We start from the raw sequence: 15061 nt of genomic DNA, 5'->3' as shown, positions 1-15061 counted from the left end.
ACCACATATCTGCCGTCTACACACTGCCAGAAGCAGGAAGGTTGGAGGCTCGCCGTCTGCAGTGCTTTTTCCTCAACGTCTTCCATAGAATATTTGGCCACTGTGGCGGAAAGAGGACTTCCCACAGCGACACTGTCCACTTGTTCAAAACAGTTGTTATTGGATAAGAAATAAATTGAGGTAAGCCCATGTTTAAACTTGCTGTTAGTATGCTCTAATGAGTCCTGCAGAGGTACTTTCATAAATTTGCAACGTCACAGCTAATCTAAACAGTTGTAGCTTAAGTGTCTTCTGGCGTCCTATGAAGTGCTCTGAATTCCGTATATGATAGTCGCATTTTCCTACACTAGGTCCCAACAGAGAAGTAAGATATTTAGCCAGGAAACAGGTAGGGGCTCCAATGTTTCTTGCTATTGGCTGAAGAGCGGTCCCATCCTTATGTATCTTGGGTGTACAGTCTTGGGAGGAGTGGAACCTGTTGACGCAGGCCCTTAATGACTTTAGTCTGAACAGAACTCTTCTTGTGAAGATCTAATGCTTTTTTTCTGAATCTTGCCATTCGGATCCTCTCCTAGCTTGCGATAGGCAGGATTGTCGAGAAGCGCCTCTATCTTACTGTTGTATTCAGCTCGTGAGAGAACGGCGGTGGCTTCTCCCTTATTGGCATGTAAAATAACTAGTCCTTTGCCTGCTGTCATATCTCACAGAGCCTTACTTTCTGCTGAAGTGAAACTTTTTTGTCGGGGCTCGGTTAAAATTCGGCAAGTGTCCCTCCTAATCTCATCTGCAACATTTTGCCTTGCGGAGTATGGATGTAGATGTAGATATAGTCTGTGAATTACTCTCACGGTAGTCGTGGAGTTTCCAAAGAAATGCGTCTGACTCACCATTTAGTGCTCAAAAGTCTCAGCTCTCATAAAGAAACTTCAAGAGAGCATTTTGTGTGTACCGTCGTGGTGGCGATAGCTGCAGATGCAGCACTAGCTGATTTTTGGCTGGACACTGGTTGAGGAGGAAATTGACGGTGGACTGGCGAAATAACTCATGCCTCAATACACCTGATGCGATCAGGAGAACCACAGAAAAACCTTGATCAGCGTTATGACACGAGCTCTCCTCAGAATTAATAGCGTAAAGTCTTAGGCAGTGTGGATTTGAGTCGATGTGAGCTGAACATAACATAATGACTGTAAAAAAGTCAAAAATTTGGAAGGTCAGTCCATATCTGTTGCCCACAGCATATAACATACGACAAATATAGTTGTTAGGACATACAACGAATTGCAGTTTTCCGTAATCAGCGGAGAAGTGGAAACACCAGCTAGAGCGGACAGCTTTTTAGTTGTAGAAATCTCAGGAATAATGAGTAGGTGATTACGACAGACTTTCAATATAATATATAAGTGGACATTTCAGTAATTTTATTATAGTACAGGAACGCCAATGATGTGAATTCGCACTAGACTCTGACATGGCAGGAAGTAGCACACTCGTTTGGTCTACTGACGTAGAGACACAACACAGATGATCTTCGCAAGACACCGAAGGAGATGGTGACCCATCCTGATTCATTAATGCCCTATTACAGCCAAGAGCTCACTACAGTTATTCGTAGCTTGTCTGAGCTGCCCACATCTGTTTCAATGGAGCACAGATTAACGCTATGTAACCTGATCTGTCACACAGGGGTGCTCGAGTCTGTTGCGTGGTCCTTAGAATATTATCCTACACTTCATGATCGACGAAACGGTGCATCTTTAGCTTAAGCTATACAAGATGGGCAAAATAAACTTCGCCCAGAAAATATTTTATTCACCTTAAGATAAGCAACTGTGACCTCGGTGGCATTTGTTACGTCATATACAAAAGAAATTACTTATATATATATATATATATATATATATATATATATATATATATATATATATATTTTAAATTATGAATTTGGCCAGCTATGGACCGCATACAACTTAAGACTTATGGTGTTTCTTTTTCTTCCGTTCTTTCCAGTACTTCATCATTTTCTCGCCAACTGCTCGTCTCTGCTCATCTGTCCACACTCTCTTGGGTCGAGGTTTTGGCGCATCTTCTTCATAGTTTGCGTTTTCTATAAGTGGCCTAAAGTTATTCCTGTCACGTATTATTTCTTCTGTAACACCTATTTTGTTGGCGTCTTTCTTTACTGCTTCTATCCATCCTACAGTGTTTTTCAGCTTACTAACGTAATTAAAAATTTTCTTTGTAATCCGTGTTTCTTCCATTCTTTTTAAATGTCCATAAAATTTTAGCCGTCTCTTCCTCATTGTATCTGTGATCTTTTCTGTATTTTTGTATAGGTCTTCATTTCTCCTTTTAATCCACCTATTTTCCTTGTTTTTCTCAGGACCTAGAATTTTTCTTAATATTTTTCTCTCTCTTTTTTCTAGGTCTCTTAATTCGCCTTTCTTATTCAATGTTAGGCACTCTGATCCATATGTTGCTTGTGTCCTAATAACTGAATTATAATGTTTAATCTTTGCTTGTATGGATATTGATTTCTTATTGTAGTAGTTTTGTGTTAATTTATATGCAAATTCCAACTTTTTTATTCTTTCTTTATTTGTTGTGTTATCCAGTCCATTGGCTTGGATCCACTCCCCCAGGTATTTGAATCTATCAACTCTTTTAATTTTTCCATACTTTGTTTTCATAAACTTTTCTGTATTATGTTTGTGTTCTATATACTCGGTTTTTTCGTAGGATATTTTTAGCCCAGTCTTTTCAGCAATCTCGTGTAACATATCAAGCATAACTGTTGCGTCTGTTCGGTTTTCAGTTATCAATGCCATATTATCCGCAAAGTCTAAACATTTTACTTCAAATTTGTTCTTTCCTTGGCCCATGCTTATACCCTTTGTGCCTCTGTTTTTTAATGTGTTTTCCCATGTTTTTACTACTTTATCTAGAACCAAGTTACAGAAAATTGGGGACAGTCCGTCTCCTTGTCGAACTCCTGTTTTGATTTTGAATGGTTCAGAAATTTCGCCTTGAAACTTAATTCTTGATGTATCTGTGAGCGTTTGTTCAACAAGTCTTCTGGTGTTTTCATCTATCCCTGATTCATAACGTATGTGGAATAGTGTTTGTCAACAGAGTCGTAGCCCTTCTTGAAGTCTGTGAAAGTGACTACTTAGAATGAGATTTCCACTCTGCAGCGGAGTGTGCGCTGATATGAAACTTCCTGGCAGATTAAAACTGTGTGCTAGACCGAGACTCGAACTCGGGACCTTTACCTTTCGCGGGCAAGTGCTCTACCAACTTTTTTTTTTTTTTTAATCTAATGAACCGCTGCAGGAGCAGGACGACGGGTAGGGCAGGGGTCGACACCCGAAGCCTGGCCATCCCTCCGCCACGCCCAAGCAACGTGTTCGATTTCGAGGATCGAAGGATCAGGAAGAGGATACAGTGGGTTTGTCGATGTTGTTTTATTTATTTATTTCTTTAATTTTTATATCATTTTTTTGTATTATAGATTTATTTTTGTTTCATTACAAAGAAAGATCCTACAACTGCCGTAGCCGAGCGTCCGAGTCGTCTTCTCGTCTGTTGGGAGGGGTTCCCCCCTATTCCGTCCGTAGAGGATCAATATGCTCCAGGATTCTTCTTCATTTTCAGCGTCTCATACCCGGAACACCCCAGTGAGCAGGAGGCTCCTCTAATAATGAACCTAAATAATTTGCGAAACGAGTTCTGTACTTCGGGTGGCGGCTGAAAGCTGCATGTGTCGTCATCAATAGGGACCTAAAGTCGAGTGTGCCTTTGGGAGCATCGCAAAATATGTAGTAAACGGCCATGCCTTTTAGCCAATTAACGGCGTTCGTTCTGGTTGATGGAAAGTATACGCCGTCGGGGCACAATACGTCATCAGGGGAGATAGACTCCGGCAATCGCCGCAAGAGTAATGCCAGCATGCGCTGCGTCAGTAGCCAGCACTCGCTGGTCGCGTCACACGTCAGACGGTGTGCATCCGAGTCAGCGACGGAGCATGTCGGACACAAGGGGTCGTCCGTCAGATGTATGGAATGTAGCCTCTGACGAGTAGCGAACTTCCCTTTCACAACCACGTACCACAATGAACGCACCGTCTTAGGTAGAAAAGGCGTGTGTACCGCTCGCCACACCGTGTTCCAGGCAACTTCAGGATGTCTGCGGGTGACCGTATTTACAGGTTGCCGCTGTTGATAGAGGCGATAATAGTCTTTTGTGCTGGGCTTCAGTGTCGTCGGAAGTTCTGACCGTAAGTAGCTGAAGTCAATAAAAAACTCTCTGATGTGGGTGAGTGCCGGTGAAATGTGTCCTACAGAAACCGGGGGATGCAGAGAGTGGGGTGCCACTTCCGCTATCAGGTTGCCCGTCAGAGTGGCGTGGGCAGAGGTCCACGTGCGACGCATAGTGTTGAGATAAAGCGATCGCGCACGGTTATATATGTGAATTAAACCGATACCGCCCGCCCGCTGCGGCAGTGTCAGGGTGGCGTATCGGACTTTAAAAACCAGACCGGTGATTACGAAATGTCCATATGCTGCTTGAAATCTGTCGGCCATCGTAGCCGTCAAGAGAAGGATATGCGCAAAATAGTTCAGTTTTGAGACAAGATAGGTGTTGACATAACGTGTTCTGAGGAGAATATCCAAGCGACGCAGTTTGTTGTCCTGCAGCAGAGCACGTGTCTGGTGTAGGAGCCGGCGGTACGTAGTCGCCGCCGTGCGGCGGACATTGCTATAGAATTGCACTCCTAAACACTTGAGTACGGGCACCTTGTCAAAGGGCACCGCCGTTGTGCGGGAAATCCCCCCTCCGACATCCATGTATTTTGTCTTCTTCACGTTGATGACGCTCCCAGCGACCGCCCCGTAATGGCGTAGCCACTGTAGCGCCATATGCATTTCATCCTCTGATCTGGCCAGGAACACCACGTCATCGGCGAATGCACCACAACAAAAGGCCACGTCCCGCAAGGAGATACCAGTTAATCACTGCCGTAGACCATGTAAAGCTGGTTCAAGCGCTGCAGCAAATAATGTGCCCGACAGGGGGCACCCTTGTCGCACTGACCGTCCAACAACAATGTGACCAGACAGATAACCGTTGACCATCATGCGGGAGCGCGCTCCGTGGACCAGTCGAAGGACCACCTGTGCAGACTCCGGAGAGAGGCCCATGTGTTGCAAAACTGCGCGTAAGAAGCCGTGGTCGACGCGGTCGAATGCGTGGTCAAAATCTACGGCGACAAGGGCGCCTCGTATTTTGCAGGCCGCCGTTAAAGCAATTACGTCGCGGTATGCTCCTAACGCCGGTTGAATGTTGCTGACACCACCTAAACATGTCTGATCAGTGTGGATGGCTTTCCCGATAGCGGTGTGGAGACGCGCGCGGAGGATACGGGCGAAGATCTTGTAGTCGTTGTTGAGGAGTGTGAGTGGGCGAAAATCCTGCCACCTACAACCACCATTCGGTTTCGGAACTGGGATCAAGATGCCTTCTGTGAATTCTGTGGGGACAGTGAAATCAAGGCGGATCAGGTCTTGAAACATTTGGAGCCACTTGTCACCCATAAGGTGGTAAAAAGTGCTGTAGAATTCCAGGGGTAAACCGTCCGGTTCAGGCGACTTGTTCGGTGCTCCACGTGCCAAGGCCGATGTCAGCTCGTCGGGTGTAATGGGCAACAGCAGACTATCATCGGGTGCCACGTCCCGAGGGGCGGTAAAATCGTGCAATAGCTCGTCATAATCACGTACATTTCGCGGATCTTCCATGTAAAAGGTCCCGTAGGGTCTGGCGAACGTGTGCGCGATGTCCGTTTGTGTCACTGCGCGCCCGCCGTCCTCCGTGTTTACCGACGTAATGAGCTGACGTTTGCGGTGGCGCCTCTCGCGCACAATGTGATACACTGACGCTGTTTCGTTGGGGATACAGTCTTGCACTCGCGCACGGATGCGGACACCGTCTAGCTGCTCTGTCCTGATGCGAAGTAGACGAGCTTTGATGCGTTGTACGGACATCTGACGTTCGGGAGACGGCGGTTGCGTCGCCAGCTCACGTAACGCTGTATAGTAAAATTCCGATGTTGCCCTTTGCCAGTTCGATCTGTCACGCCCGTAGGCCATCAAGGTCTTTCGGAGTGCAGGTTTGACACATCCCAGTCACCACAGCAACGTGGAAGCATACATAGGCAGGCGCCTGATACATCGTTGCCACGTGTCAGTGACAACTCGCCGACACGCTTCCTCGCGAAGGAGGGAGACATTCAGCGTCCACGGGCCCCTGCTGCGTCTTGTGAGTTGTCGGGGCAAGGTGACAGTGCAGATGTACGCGAGATGGTCCGTGAAGGCCGTCGGCCAGAGTTCTGCATCACGGGTTTCTATGCGGAGAGCACGCGAGACGTATATCCGGTCCAGACGACTGGCAGAATGGCTGGTAAAGTGCGTATATCCACTCTGGGTCCCATGATGTAAGAGCCATGTGTCGTGGAGCGCGAGGTCTCGTATCAATGCTTGTAGAGCCGGGCATGGGACGTAATGCGGTATCTGGTCCTCGGGCCGCAGAACACTGTTAAAATCGCCGCCCGCTATGTAATGGTCCATATTTCCTTGCAAAAGTGGGGCTACCTCCTCCAAATAGAAGACATGCCTGTCACCACGGTGCGAATTACCGGAGGGAGCGCAGACGTTAATGAGGCGGACTGCGCCAAGTGTGAGTGCGATGCCTCGCCCGTTCGGCAAGTACGTCGCGTCCGTCGCGCCTATGCCATCTCGGAGAAGGATGGCCGTTCCTCCTGCGCCATCACCTACGGGTAGGCTGTACGTGGTGTAGCCATATAGGTCTAAACACAGCTCGGGACGGACCTCCTGGAGAAGGGCAATGTCCAAGTTTGCCGCTCTGATCATGTCGTGTAACATGCGGGTCTTGACAGTGGAGTGGACACCATTTACATTGACTGTTCCCACACGGTATGACTGAGACATATCAAGTGGCGGAGCCAGTGTGCCGGTGCAATCCCACAGTGATCTCACACATCACACAGCCATCCATCTGCATGCTGTGCATTACTGTGCCGTAGGAGTCCCTGACTGGCAGAGCCCTCCGGGCTCAATGTCAGCCATGGGCTCTGGTGGAGATATCGATGTTTGCTGTGCATCATCTGCCCAATCACCAAGAGACGATTGTGATGTCATTGGGGGCTGGTCGCTTACACAGGAGCCCACATTTTGGGAATCGACGCAGTGCGCCTCGTTTTCTGGGCCACCACATTTAGGAGAGTGTTCCTTGTCTTCAGGCACCTTCTGGTGAATGATGCCACTGGCGTCCGTTGCAATTGTGGGCGGGTCAACGAAGTCGATGTCTTCCGCCGGCTTCACATCCCTGTCCTGTTCTTCAGCTGACAATCGCCTCTTCTTGTGTCGCTTGGGTGATTTTTGCTTTCGGGTCCGAGATTGGACATCCACTGGAGGGCGGGGCTCGACACAGTCTCGGTCGCTAGGAACCCCTGTGTCTGATCCCGACAGTGACGGTGGCTGGGTGCCCACGACGCTGCGGTGGGCAGAGGCTGTAGGAACCTCTGCACCGCTGGGCTGCGGCGTCGTCGCCGGAGCTGACTCTCCAACGGAGCTGGCAGCGGCTTGAGGAGGTAGCAGGTTTTGATCATCCATCACATCATGTCGTGCCGCCTCCACATATGTTAGCGGGAGAGAGGTCATAGTGGATCGTTGGGGAAGTTCGTTGCGGGGCACCTGAACGAGGCGGCGCTCCAGACACTCAGTTCTAACATGGCCCTCTTGGCCGCAGCCCGAGCAGGTCCTCGGTTGTCCATCATATATAACAATTGCGCGGCAGCCATCAACGAAAACATATGATGGAACGTGTTTCTTAAGTTCTATGCGCACTTGTCGTACCCCGTTAGGGACAGGGTACGTTTCGAATGTGTTCCATTTCTCCTCTGTGTGGCTCAGAACTGTGCCGTATGGCCGCAGCGCATCAACGACTAGGTTGGCAGGAACTTCGAACAGTAGTTCAAAGATGCGCACGGTACGCACCCCCAGACCAGCATGGTCAACTCCTACCACGCTCACGTTACCGTCTGCGTGACAGAAGCGAAAGCCGTTTGCAGATCGTTGGAGTAATCTGTCGCAGGCCGCTTCGTCAATCAGTTTGAGGTACACTGTGCTGGTTACAATAGACAGATGAATTCCTATCAGTTCTTGTGGTTCGATGTGCATGATGTCTCGCAGAAACCGTTCAATTTCTTGGGCCTTCGGTCTCGTGTACGATGCGCTGAACGTTAGTTTGATTGTAGCTTTTCGATATGAGAACGCCATGTCGGGTCGGTACAGGTACTATACGGCAATACAACGACGCGACCGCGCGCTAGCGGGTAATCAACATCATCTGCGGAGCACTGCCCGGCGCGCCGAGCCCGTCCGCACGGTAACACGGCTGAAAGCCGACAGACAACTGAGCTACCCAAGCACGACTCACGCCCCGTCGTCACAGATTTACTTCTGCCAGCACCTCGTTGGTAAAGCAGTTGCCCGCGAAAGGTAAAGGTCCCGAGTTCGAGTCTCGGTCTGGCACACAGTTTTAATCTGCCAGGAAGTTTCATGATTCTTTCTCTCAGGGATATTGTCTTTCTTATCACCTTTACTTACGTGCTTAAGTAAATATGAAACGGGTTCTTGAAGGGCCGCTGTTATTCATGTACCAACTTCAGATTTTGAACGTGGTGACTAAAATATAGTTGCCGTTAACTGAATTGAATGTAATTTTGTTAATTGCTATTTATGGATTGCAAAGCAAGGCTTGAGAGAATTTCGATTGTTGCCGTGGAGCGGCCAAGATAAAACTTACTGCGAACTCATGGAATCTGTATAATTTAAAAACATGAACTTTAACGTAATTTAATTATCTTTGCAATTTAAAAAGGTTCTTATAACGAAATCTCTCGCAGTTACAGTTACTGTTAACACTTTGAAAAATAAATTAATACTTCGGCGCGTAATGGCCGACCAGAGGCTGCATCGGAAGATGAGCTTCTCGCAGCGCAATTACCGAAAAAAAATGCTTATTAAAAATAATTATCCACTGCGAGCATTCGTGGTGGGAGATATTGCAAGGAAATTCAATTTGTGATAACAATAACAAGTTTATTGCATCAGAAACACGAATAACTTACATAAAAGATGTGTAGCCGCTCAATGGCTGCATTCCGTACAGCGAAACAAAAGTGTGTGTCCCATAAAATACGGCCTTCCTCCTCAGCCGTACACTCGTGTCTCTTTCGATCCTTTTTCATTTTCATAGACATTAAATAAAGATGCTACTCTTAAATTATAGCTGCATACCAGTTGTTTCAAGAACACTAAATGTGTCTTTAATACTAATTATATTCATTAAATACGTAACTACGGTTTACAACCGTCGCTCAACCTAACATTATCCGTCCTAAGTGCAGATGATGTTAGTTAAGATGCCTACCTAAAGGTGAGTCAACTGCATTCGGGTCAGTTTCATTTTGACCGCCCTGTTTTAAGATTGTCAGTTGGGTGCTATGACTAGTCATACGGATGCACACAGTACGACAGTTCAAAAAAATGTGTGTTAAATCTTATGGGACTTAACTGCTAAGGTCATCAGTCCCTAAGCTTACACACTACTTAACCTAAATTATCCTAAGGACAAACACACACACCCATGCCCGAGGGAAGACTCGAACCTCCGCCGGGACCAGCCGCACAGTCCATAACTGCAGCGCCTAGTACGACAGTCTGTTCCTGTGTCGAGGAGTAGTGATAGACGTGGTAGACGTATCAGGGACTGCGTGCCATGCCATCCCACGTAATCATCACCCAAACGTGAACAGCTTCAACACCTGGGTAATTACGCAACATTTGATCGCGGGCAATTACACTTACATCGCGTGAATCGTTCATCTTTTGGTTGATGTCCACAGTGATGGCCAATGCAAAGTTGACGATATATCGCTCACGTGTCGCCTCGAACTACAACGGTGTGCAAAACTTGTGGACGATCTCTCGCTGCCAACTAACATAGTATGAAGAAACTTGAACCATATACACAAAGAACTTCTACAGTTTAATACTGAAGATAATTGAAAGAATTACTCGAGGAGACGAACAGAAAAGACACTTATAATCGAATAAAATAAATACACTGCGATTTATGAAGGTTCCATGGACATTAAAAAAGGTGGGATATCGTTCTTAATAGGGCGTGTGACCACCGCGGACTGTAATACACACTCTGCAACGAGCTCCCACGCTGGCCGCAAGGTTCTAAGAGTTCTTGGGGTAGGGCTTCCCATTCCTGCAACAGCGCAGCTTGAGACTTCCAGAATGTTCGTTGATACATGTGGATGTTTCCCCAGTACACCCCACGCGTGTTCTATGAACGGGATTTAAGTCGGATTAACGAGCAGTCCAGTCTCTCCTTCCAAAAGCTCCCCCCACGCGCTCACCGATGCGGTCATTCACTGCCACCCGTACAAGTGAAGTCAGGACCGAATGCCCTCCTGTAAAGACCCTTACGTGGAAGGAGTACAGTGCACAATATCATTAACTGGCGAGTGTACCGTGTTCAAAGATTCAGAAGTCAGCACGCTGAAGCATCATTATGCCTCCCCACTCAATAATACCCGGACACCAAGACTATCATATTAGACAATGTTCCTGGAGGCATTACGTGTTCCCACCTCTGACCATATGACGATTATGTTCAGAATCACTACTCAAGTCAAATCTACTCTCATCCGAGAAAATCTTAGAATGGTCGTCGGGCAAAGAGACCATACACATGCAGTCACCGTGCACTGTACACCGCGATTTTGCGTGCCTTGCAGTCGTACATGCAATGGTACCCGCTGTTTGACGTGGGTCCCTTCTTGCCCGCTGCGCAATGTAGCGGTCTTTTGCTGCTGTAGATGACCGTGCTCGATCACCTCCTCTACTTTGAGCAACAGTACCTATGTTTCGGAAGACTACCCGTGCACTTGAAACAATGCTGTCAGCAGTACTAAACTCCTGAACTACACTTCTCACATATCATCTTTCTTCCAGTTTCTCGACAACTCTTCACCGTGTGAAGTCATCCAGATGTTGTATCCGGGCCATGTTGTAATGAAAGCCACCGTAACTACTCTCTGATTGACATGCAATGTTTTCCCTGTTCCTTCAACTGCCTCGTGTCCCGCGGACAGCCCCCAATTTGGCCCATGTGACGTCCAACTGGTTGTGCACGACTGGGTGACCTCTGGCAACATGCTCCCGCCCTTTCATTTATTTTCACCGAGTAGTAATATGTTTATAAAACTAGAAGGAAGGTGATCGTTTCATAGTTTATGTTACTGTTAATAACTAGACACCAGTGCCTACGAGCTTTAATTTGTGCGCTAAAGCACTGAAGATTATCATTATGTGATCGAAAATCGATTTTGCTGTTAATAACTCATCAAAATTACGGCCAAAGCTGACCTTCCTTCTAATTTTATTCATCCAATGGTCGTTGCGCACGCATCACTCTATGGAGTCGCCAATCAATAATATGTTTCATACTTTACCTATCTATTCCTCTCACAGTGACTGCAGGAATCCTCTCACCCCTGCACAGTACAAATCTCTAATGCCCTGTTCATTAGTATTTTAAGCATGATGACAGAATTAATGTAAAACTCGATGAAATTATGATTAATCAGAGACCAACTGGTTGTAGATAACAAAAAGGGACATGCAGTTTTCCAGTAGAACAATGAATATACATCAGTAATTGAGAATTGATTGCTTGCTCTGAAATTAAAGCCTGTTGATAAACAACTACATTTATACAGTTTGAAAAATACGTATACGAACTTTGGGAACAGATTCCTTACATCAAAACAAGGAAACAAGCTCTGGTAAACATGCCTTCTAAAGTGCACATTTTAACCGCTACGAGCACTTTTTCAACTTCTGTGCCGTAATAAGCATCTCTTCTATTGAACAATTGCTAATAGCTCGTAAGGTATAGACATTTTTTTCTTGTTTTGGTGCGTACTACCTCCTCCCAAAATATTAAAAGCATAGAGCCTGCAGTAGATGAGATGTGTTACACAGTACCGAAGCTGAACAAGTGCTCATTGTTCTTCAAGTATGCATTTCAGAGTCCAAGCTAGCAGATATTTTTCCCCATTTTGATGTAACCTGTCCCCAGAGTTTGTAAAAGTTTTTCTGAAACACCCTGTACAAGTGACGCCTGTGACAAGCGCAACCGAACTTTGGATACATACCGCTTAAACTAACTTTATCATACAAATTAGGTACATGTAAATAAACAAGTAATTAACATCACAGGGAATCAGTACGAACATGTCAACCGAGAAAAAGAACTTGGTTTCAGATGTTTCATATCCTCAGAAAAATAGATTTATGCTTTACGGAATGACTTAGTAATATACACTCCTGGAAATTGAAATAAGAACACCGTGAATTCATTGTCCCAGGAAGGGGAAACTTTATTGACACATTCCTGGGGTCAGATACATCACATGATCACACTGACAGAACCACAGGCACATGGACACAGGCAACAGAGCATGCACAATGTCGGCACTAGTACAGTGTATATCCACCTTTCGCAGCAATGCAGGCTGCTATTCTTCCATGGAGACGATCGTAGAGATGCTGGATGTAGTCCTGTGGAACGGCTTGCCATGCCATTTCCAGCTGGCGCCTCAGTTGGACCAGCGTTCATGCTGGACGTGCAGACCGCGTGAGACGACGCTTCATCCAGTCCCAAACGTGCTCAATGGGGGACAGATCCGGAGATCTTGCTGGCCAGGGTAGTTGACTTACACCTTCTAGAGCACGTTGGGTGGCACGGGATACATGCGGACGTGCATTGTCCTGTTGGAACAGCAAGTTCCCTTGCCGGTCTAGGAATGGTAGAACGATGGGTTCGATGACGGTTTGGATGTACCGTGCACTATTCAGTGTCCCCTCGACGATCACCAGTGGTGTACGGCCAGTGTAGGAGATCGCTCCCCACACCATGATGCCGGGTATTGGACCTGTGTGCCTCGGTCGTATGCAGTCCTGATTGTGGCGCTCACCTGCACGGCGCCAAACACGCATACGACCATCATTGGCACCAAGGCAGAAGCGACTCTCATCGCTGAAGACGACACGTCTCCATTCGTCCCTCCTTTCACGCCTGTCGCGACACCACTGGAGGCGGGCTGCACGATGTTGGGGCGTGAGCGGAAGACGGCCTAACGGTGTGCGGGACCGTAGCCCAGCTTCATGAAGACGGTTGCGAATGGTCCTCGCCGATACCCCAGGAGAAACAGTGTCCCTAATTTGCTGGGAAGTGGCGGTGCGGTCCCCTACGGCACTGCGTAGGATCCTACGGTCTTGGCGTGCATCCGTGCGTCGCTGCGGTCCGGTCCCAGGTCGACGGGCACGTGCACCTTCCGCCGACCACTGGCGACAACATCGATGTACTGTGGAGACCTCACGCCCCACGTGTTGAGCAATTCGGCGGTACGTCCACCCGGTCTCCCGCACGCCCACTATACGCCCTCGCTCAAAGTCCGTCAACTGCACATACGGTTCACGTCCACGCTGTAGCGGCATGCTACCAGTGTTAAAGACTGCGATGGAGCTCCGTATGCCACGGCAAACTGGCTGACACTGACGGCGGCGGTGCACAAATGCTGCGCAGCTAGCGCCATTCGACGGCCAACACCGCGGTTCCTGGTGTGTCCGCTGTGCCGTGCGTGTGATCATTGCTTGTACAGCCCTCTCGCAGTGTCCGGAGCAAGTATGGTGGGTCTGACACACCGGTGTCAATGTGTTCTTTTTTCCATTTCCAGGAGTGTATATATGAGAGTGAAACGAGAAAGAGCCAAACGGAAAAAGTAAATTGTTTGTTGTTTAAACATTAATCGGCATAATTGTTAATACATTTATGTAACTGTGAAACCAGACGGTCACTACCTTCATGGAAAAATGTTTGCCTACGTAACCACGATTGTACCCAGGCATTTACCTCTTCGTCCGAAGCAAACAGGTGTTCAAAACTATGGAAATCACATGAGGTCGCTTACCAAGGCTGTTTCGACAGCGCTGCGGAAGTTTCTCTGGGAAGCCCTTAGACATCCTCCGTACAGTCCTGATCCCTCCCCATGCGATTTCCATATTTTTGAAGCCCTGAAGAAAGACATTCACGGCGGTCGATTTGCTTCGGACGAAGAGGTGCACACCTGGGTACAATCGTGGTTTCGTAGACAAATATTTTTCCGTGAATACGTTGATCTTGTGATCCCAAAGTTGAATAAATGTATTAACAGTTATGGAGATTACTTTTGAAATAATGAAAATTTTACTCAATTTTTTAAAATGTGTCTCCTTTTCATTTGACTGCTTTTTATACGTTAACTACAAGCACGGAGCAACCAGAATGGCAAGCCCTGTCATATTATCGGTTATGCTATCAAAGACATGAACTATGTGGCTCAAAAATATTACAGTCGATGGTCACATTAAGAAAAGTGGAGTACAGTCACAGAGAGAGACTGGCAGTAAAAAGTCGTGCTCAGGAAGTAACTGTGGTCACCGACAGGGAGCGCACCGCTGCGAGACTAGGCGTCCCTTTACGCACACAGGCACAGGGCAATGAGTGGACTTTGCGACTGGAGAAGAGGCGACCAGTATTGGGAGGGGAGCCTTGTCCGTTGGTAGCAGTGCCACAGGCCTTGGTTACTGCGTATAGGTCTGGAATGCATTCACCGTGAATGATCAACGTAGGAGCTGATGTTCAACTACTTTGCGTAAGAAAACTGTACATAACGTAGGGAATTTTCAATAGGCGTTGTGAAGACTTAAAGCAAGGGTATCGATGTCATTTCACACCTGTAGGAAGTGTTTGTGTCCGAGAACAAACTGAATTATATTGCGGACGTGTTTCTGTGTTTCCTATCCACAAGAGAATTAGTGCGCTCGATCAAATAATAATTAAAACAGGTTGTAAGACGAGT

The sequence above is a fragment of the Schistocerca americana genome, chromosome 6, assembly GCF_021461395.2.
Source record: "Schistocerca americana isolate TAMUIC-IGC-003095 chromosome 6, iqSchAmer2.1, whole genome shotgun sequence".
NCBI lineage: Eukaryota > Metazoa > Arthropoda > Insecta > Orthoptera > Acrididae > Schistocerca > Schistocerca americana.
The sequence above is the reverse complement of the archived record's forward strand: the minus strand, read 5'-3'. Positions refer to the sequence as shown.